General features: G+C 23.7%; 1 protein-coding gene across 2 annotated transcripts in view; it reads left to right on the forward strand.

Moving 5' to 3' along the window:
* Positions 1–8,656, forward strand: part of LOC126900338 (uncharacterized) — a 61,489-nt gene that overhangs the window by 33,081 nt on the left and 19,752 nt on the right. For both annotated transcript variants that reach the window (XM_050675989.1, XM_050675990.1), the window contains exon 3: positions 6,438–6,532. The gene's annotated coding sequence lies outside the window, so the exon portion shown is untranslated. The remainder of the gene's footprint in view (positions 1–6,437; positions 6,533–8,656) is intronic.

Consider the following 8,656-nt stretch of genomic DNA (forward strand, 5'->3'; position numbering starts at 1 on the left):
TTTACCTTTAATGTCAGTGCCAAAGACTCCTCAAAATAATTTCTATATCACAATCAGCATTTCTTTACGACGAAAATCGTTTATTTATTTATTTTAAAATTACATTTATCCAGTAAAATGGCGACAGAATAACTTAAAAGTATAATAAATCATAAATTTATGTACCCTTGTATCTTGAAATACAATCTGTCACCAAATTACAAAATAGCGCTTTCTGTCTTATTTAAATACTAAGCATTTACTGAATTACGCTCGTTTTAAGACGTTTCTTATACTATTTTTTGGCAATTTTAAAATTATTTCATGTTAAATTTCGTCGATATTTCTAATATCACTCTTTTATTCATTTAGTGTTATTTATATATTTTTATTCTGGATGCCGTTCATATCAATTTTGTGATATTATTGGACCGAATAAGTTACCATTATCGTTGAGTAAATATCAAATAGTTAAATTAGTAGTATAATTCGAAAATTTTCTTCTCTTACCTTATACACCTTCCTATGCCTTTTCCCCAAAAAATGAATTATTATCGTATAATACCCCANCCCTTGTATCTTGAATTACAATCTGTCACCAAATTACAAAATAGCGCTTTCTGTCTTATTTAAATACTAAGCATTTACTGAATTACGCTCGTTTTAAGACGTTTCTTATACTATTTTTTGGCAATTTTAAAATTATTTCATGTTAAATTTCGTTAAATTTATTCTGGATGCCGTTCATATCAATTTTGTGATATTATTGGACCGAATAAGTTACCATTATCATTGAGTAAATATCAAATAGTTAAATTAGTAGTATAGTTCGAAAATTTTCTTCTCTTACCTTATACACCTTCCTATGCCTTTTCCCCAAAATATGAATTATTATCGTATAATACCCCATCTGCTCCTGTATCAGTTTATCCAAAAGGTTAAATCAAAGTGGATTTATTGTGTATTTATTGCTTAGAAAAGGTTAAAATACGATTTCATATAGTTTTTTTTCAATTACACATAGTTGTCAAGGAAACGGTCGTATAATCTTCGTTGACAATATATTAAGCGTCGGGTCATGCGAACCGAAAAATTGTCACGTTTCAAAACTGAGAGGATAAACAGGATACCAAAATCTGCTTCTGCTTTCATTTAGTTTTTTTGCTAAGACATGTTTATACTTACTATCTCAAAACTTTTCCTTACCTTCACAAGAACCTCAAAATTGAATAATGTCCCACATCACTTGTTTCTGTTTACACCAAATGGTAAATATCAAAGATCATTGATCATTTGGAATACCAGAAAATACTTAATATTTCTAAAAGTAATTACAATAAAATAATTCATCTGACTATATGTTGTCAGCTTAAATTTATGTAATTAAATAATTTACTATATTTGACTTGTGTAATTGGTTTTATTTAAAAAAAATAATTATGAAATATGTATGAAAATAATGATAAAGTAATAAAAACCAACAAACACTAAACAGTGTTTATACTTATCTTATAATGTTTATCCAAGTGTAGTTACATAAATATTATGGAAAATAACATTATTTTTTTACTAAACAAGTATTTAAATACAATATTGTGAAGAAATAAACCCACATTAATTTCAATTTAGTATACTTATGTGATTTATTATATTGTAAGTATACAACCATTTTGTTCAAAATTATTTTATTCGGAGAATCATTTGACATGTAACAACTACGTATGACACAAAAAAAAATAATAACTGTCATACCTGTCATGACATGTATCAAAACCAATTATAAATTCTTTTGATATTAAGTTTATTCGATATTTTTAAATTTAATTTGTTAAATCGTATTAAAACGGAACTAGTTGTTATGAATTTTATTTAAGCCTTTCTGAAAATACCAAAGTTTAATTAAATTTAATTTTAAACAAATTCAACAATAAAAAAAATCATTTTCAGGTAGAATATATTAATATTTAGACCCTCTCCATTAAATTTTTAGTGGCTTAATAATAAACTAAGCTTTGAATTGAACTTAAAATATTTATTTGAATATTAGCGTTTTCGAAATTACATAATCAAAATTTAAAAAAAAATTTCGGAGTGCTGTTTATAAATTTCTTATAAAAAACTCGTTTTTTAAATTTATGAATAACAATGTATTATTTTTAAATATAATTTATATTCAAATTTAAATATATATGAACATTAAAAAATTATTTAACAAGATATTAACATTGTATTGATACTGTAAAAAAAGATGTATTTAATTTAAAACTGCCTTAAAAAATACCTCTAATCTTTTTTAGGTTGAAAGTTTCTATAAAAAGACAACAAACGTCATTTATTCGTATAAAAAAAACCTTTGAAATTAGTTTACAAAAATAATTAAAAGTAAATTTTTTATCATTTAGTCACCATGACAATGTCTACTTTAAACCTAGTTATAAATACTAAGAAAAAAATTAATTTTCCATTATTTAAGATTTATTTTTTGCGCTATAATTATCTAATTTCAATGCAAATCAGTTAAATATATATATATATATTAAATATTTTAAATATATTGGCTAAAAGATAGAAGTTTTTTTGAAGATAGAAATTTTAATTTTATCCATTAAATCAATTTTTTTTATTGTACTTTAAGCATTATTAAAATACCTTCTAGCTTCGTACCAAAGCTAAAAAACATTTAATTCGATTAAAATAATTAGCAAAAAGCTTACATAAAATTATACATGAGGCATACTGATGACATTTTAATCCATCTAAAATGATAATAATTGCAAATAATAATGTAGCTTGTTGCCAGCATAATACTGGTGATTAAACTTGTTGTACACTAGATCATTAATCGCATGAACGAGTCTATTTCAATCAACACTAATGCATGACCCAGGGTATAGTAAATAATTAACGTAATGAACTATGAAAGATTAGATTTTATGATTCAGAAACAGGCATTTCCTTTGTATTTGATTCGTCAAGTATTAACCGTTCAAAAGATACTCTATGAAATATTTGCATGCATTAATGATTACCTCGTATAATACTTGAAAATGTCGTACTATTTATACATACATAATGATCAATTATTAAATTAAAGAAAGTCATCAAGTCAAGTATATAATGGATTGTAAACATAAAATAAAAATTGTGGTTTCATAGAAATGGCACTAAAAATGTATTACCACACTTTTGTTAAAGTGAATATGCAAAATATATGTAAAAATTCCCTTTAAAGGAATATTTATGTAAGAGTATGCTTTTTTTGTATCAATATTTACTAATCTACATAAAAAAATTTATTTTTCGAATAATTTTATGACATAACATTGTAAAAATTGCATTTAGTATTCATTAGGATAACAATAGAAATAAAAATATTAAACCCATACATAATTTTAATTTTTAATAAAAATTATTTGTTTAATAAACGGCTTTAAGTAACCTTCAAGAAATGCTTAAGGGTCAGTTGCTAAGAAGTACATTCCTATGAATTTATTGCAAGAAAAATGTTAACCTTTACGTTTTATTGAAAAGGTACATTTTTACCTCAACTTCGGTTTTTTTAACATTCAACGAAGATTTTCAATTATTATTTTTCAATAAGAAATGTTTTATAACACTTAAAATATAAATCTAAAAATATTTAACAACCTACTTTTAGTTTACTATTTAAATATAGACTGTAAAATATATCATCATAGCAAAACATATCTTATAAACCACATCTTTATTATGAAGGAAATATAAATATATTTTTATTATTGAAGTATTATTTTTTATTTTAGAAGTCCTTATCTTCTTTTCAAATTTTATCGTTTAATATGGAGTAAACAATTCAATTGTACTTCAAAAATACTCCAAAATGTTTGAAAAGCAAACACGTTATTAGATATAAATATTGGTTGAAAATCCATAAAAATAAACTGTTACTGTGCAATTAATTTTTTCTTAATGTTACGCGAGCTTGTAGTTCTTGCTAGTGAAATTATTTATGTTTTAGTATACCACCTGTTTTACGGTTTTCGATTTCACAGCTCGATGCTTTCTACCTGTCTTTTCTAAGCTCGGCATGAATTGGCATAACGCACATCAATAATTCGTTCTAAACTTCCGATTCTGTTGTTTTCTCCTACCTTTCTGAGCTTCCGTTTTTGTATAATTTTATACTATAAACTTTATTAACTAAAAATTACTATATTATGGATCTTTTAAAAGTCTTTATTATGATTAAAAAATATAAAGTTATTAGACAAAGGGTTTCAAATTTCTTGTTTTAGATTTTATTTTTTTAATACAATTTTTATTTAATACTTTATTGTTCTAATATTTAGTAAAACTTTACTTATACTTTTAGCTTCGATGGCAAGATGAGAAGGTATTAATTTTACTATGATGTGTTTTTTTTTTAATTTTATTTGTGTCTGTTAGCACTTTTTTCAGTAGTAATATAAGTACTTATACTAATTAATACTTAATATAAGTATTTACTGGGTTACAAACACTAAAATATATTTATGCAGTACGGGTGAATATAGCTCTTACTGGTGTACGTATATTCTATCCGTATTCTAATTTGAAACGTCTATAGATGTTTGTGTTTGCTGTGAATTAAGACTGGGCTACTGCATTACTCCTGTTAGTTACGCCCACTTATTATTAATAAGCAAAAAGTATATAATCTAAATAATAAGTATTAGCTTCGATGCGAAGCTGAGAAGGTGTTAATTTACTGTGTTTTTTTTTTATTTTTTTTGTGTCTATGAACGCTCAGCTCTCGCTGGACCGATTTTGATGAACAAAACGCCAAAAGATCACAAATCGTATCTAGTCGAAGACATTACCCCAAAAATTGAAAAAAATTCTCTCATTCCCCGTAAATGGGGAAATCTCCAGAAAAATTACAAATTTAACAATCGCTAATTTTCGACATTTTTTCAATTTAATTATTTAAAATTTCCTTAACTTTGTGAAAAATAAATGAATAGAAAGAATTTTTTTTTAATAGATACTTTAGATATTTATCTATCATTTTGTATAATTTTTTTGTAAATTTGACCCTATACTTACCAACAGGAGGATTCAAAATGATAACTTTTTCACAATAAATTAATTTTTTTAACTTAACTTTTGAAAGTTTTCCGGAAATACTGACACTTTTATATATATATATTAAATTATAGTTTATATAATATACTTTATTATGAGAAAAAAAATGTCTGACTTTATTTGATTTTTATGGTGAAAACGGATATCAAAATTAATAAAAAAAAAAGTAAATTTTTTAAAAAAATTCTTTTTTGTATTTTTAATATTATAATTCTATAAATTTTTGAAAAATGTATGTATATTACAATTATTTAATGATACGTACTATTTATACACTTCTTTTATGCGATATACTTGTTTTTTTTAAATCGGTCTATTTTTCTTTAACCAGAGGTGGTTCAAAACTTAAAAATGCTTATAGAAAGTAGAAAATTTTTAACTTATTTTTAATTAAAAAATATATATATATATATTGATTATTTATACGTAACCTAATAATCAAACATAAATATTTGTTATATTAATTAAAACATAGATATTTAACTAGTTTATAAAATAGGAAATAATTTATTTAAGAAATTGAATGGTTGACAACAACTTTTAAATCAATTGTTTGGAAAAAAATGTGGTTTTTCAAAAAAATAGCTAGATTTTTCACTATGAAATATTTTTATTTAATTTATAATTGTGATTATATAACTCAAAAATAAAAAGAGTCACTAATTATAAGAATTTAAAAAATGTAATTTTCATTCAAATAGTGTAATTAATACTTTCCATAATTACAAACATTTCAAAATTTCGGATAAACTAAATTTTTTAATAACTATTTTTTAGATAATTTTATCAATCAATTATTTGAAAATTAATAATATTCTATTTTATTGCTTAAAACGATGGTAAATAGAGTTTACATAGCATTATTAATTTTTTAATTATAGTGGTTATATTCTCTTAATACAGTAATATTTGATTGTTGTTCTTATACAGAGTGAATCTTATAATTCCGCAGAGTATAAGAATCACTCTGTATTAAAAAATGAATTTAACCTAAAAATCTTATTAAGAGTTTTAATAATTTAATTATTTCTAACCATTATTCTAAATAAAAATAATTCTATATAATTTAAACATAAATTATATTGATATTATATTAATAACTCAAATACAAAATATATATTGAAATTAATCATATTTTATTTAATTTTTTAAACAAATATGAAATTATCCAGCTCTAATAGTTGATGAAAAAATGTAATAACTTTGAAAAACATATGTATATTTAAAGAAACAACATGAATTAATTGGCGTAGTCAAGTTTATTTCAAAGTTTTCATTCTATTACATTATTTATTTTGTACAAATATTTGCATAATACTACTAAGACAACATACTGTTTTTTGTATTATTTACAGAACTCAAATATGGAAACACGATAAAATGGTACAACTAATACAGCAAAAATTTATATCAACTTTGCAAATTTAATTTGTTATTCAACAAAAATAAGGTATAATTATATAATTATTTATTGGAGCATAGTATAATTAATTATATATACTTATTAAACTAAGTTAATTAACTTAACTATAATAAATTAAAATATGTTCGCTATTTGTTTTATAATTAGTAATATAATGGATATAAACTTGTTTTTTGTTAAACAAATAAGTCATTTAATATTATTGTAACACTAGTTATAATAATTTATTTATTGTAATTTGTTTATATGATTTTTTAGTCATATACATATATATATATATATATACATTTTTCAATAAAATGTATAATATTTGTAAAACTGCTAATATTGTATAGTTGCTATTGTTTAATAAGAAAGCAAGTAAATATATTTACGAGGCACGTGAATTTGTTACAACAGGTCAACGATAAACTACTCCTTGGTATTTTCTTGTTACTATAATGTCAAATTAACAATGGCGTTATTAAAGTTCAAAAATAGCTCAACTTCAAAAAGTTTTATACTTTTTTTTTTGCGAAAAGGCTCGAAAAAGAATTTAAATATTGAAAAATGCGGTGTCACTTTAAATAAACTTGATATGATTTTGTATATTCTGAAGTACTTTTTAAATAATTTGTAAACTCATTAATGAAATTTCAGTCTTTAAGCTTTTTCAGTGAACCCTCATTGTAATATGATCAATATACGTTTGGTTTATTATATCTAACTTTTATAAAAGAATATGTCTTGAAATAGTACATAAAGTACTTCGGAAAATATATTAATTAGACTCTATTAAACAGCTTGTCTTAAAACAATCTTGAACTTTTTATAGCTTTTTTTAAATTAATAAGTGACTTTACAAATATATTGGATTTAAATCTTAGAACTATAACGATTACAAATCTTTTAAATGTAAAGAAAATAAGAGATTTTTGGAGTATTAATAAGTTTTTACCCTCAAAAAAGTAAATGCATTAATTATTCAAGATTTTTATTATTATGCCTTTATTTATTTAATTAATTATACTTAAAAAAACAAGAGACTTTACTAACTTCTTCTGTCTTGCCTTTATCTCGACTATTTGTAGTCAGCCACCCCAATCATAAACTTCCACTTGGTACTCACACCAGCAGTCCTCATATCAACCTTAATTGTATTCAACCACCTGTTTTTAGCTTCGATGCGAAGCTGAGAAGGTATTGGTTTTACTATGATGTGTTTTTTTTTTTGTTTCTGTTACCACTTTTTCTCAGCTCTCACCGAACGGATTTCTTTCAACGATACGNTTTTTTTTTGTGTCTGTTACCACTTTTTCTCAGCTCTCACCGAACGGATTTCTTTCAACGATACGTCAAAAGATCACAAATCGTATCTAGTCGAAGACATTACCCTTCAAAATTGAAAAAATTTCCCTCGTTCCCCGTAAATGGGGGTAACCTCCAAAAAAATTACAAATTTAAAAATCGCAAATTTTCGAAATCTTTTCAATTTTTTTTACTAAAAACTGTCATAACTTTTTCAAAAATGAACATATCAATATAATTTTTTTTTATATAGATGCTTGATGTCTTTACCTATCATTTGGTATATTTTTTTTGTAAATTTGACCTTTTTTCTGCCCACAGGGGGGGATTTAAAATGACAACTAATTCACAAAAAATTAACTTTTTCAACTTAATTTTTGAAAATGTTTCGGAAGGTCTGACACTTTTATATATATCTTAAATTAAAGCTAATGTAATGTACTCTAATTTGAAAAAAAAAAGTTTGACCTCTAGACTTGTCTTCATGGTGAACACGGCTACCGAATGCTATTTTTGTGTGAAAATTTTCGATTTTATAATTTACATTTTTTACTTTAAAGTGCTATAACTTTTTAAAAAATGTATGGATCAATACAATTTTTTCATGAGAAGGAGTATTTATATACATCTTTCATTGGATATACTTTTTTTTTAAATCAGACTATTTCCCTATATATGGGGGGGCTTCAAATATAAAAAATGCATATAGAAAGTAGAACTTTTTCAACTTAACTTTTGAAAGTGTTCCGGAAGGTCTGACACTTTTATATATATCTTAAATTAAAGCAAATGTAATGTACTTTAATTTGAAAAAAAAATTTGACCTCTGGACTTGTCTTCGTGCTTAAAATGGCTACCAAATGC

Source organism: Daktulosphaira vitifoliae, unplaced genomic scaffold (assembly GCF_025091365.1).
Source record: "Daktulosphaira vitifoliae isolate Bord-2020 unplaced genomic scaffold, ASM2509136v1 Scaffold_3, whole genome shotgun sequence".
Taxonomy (NCBI): domain Eukaryota; kingdom Metazoa; phylum Arthropoda; class Insecta; order Hemiptera; family Phylloxeridae; genus Daktulosphaira; species Daktulosphaira vitifoliae.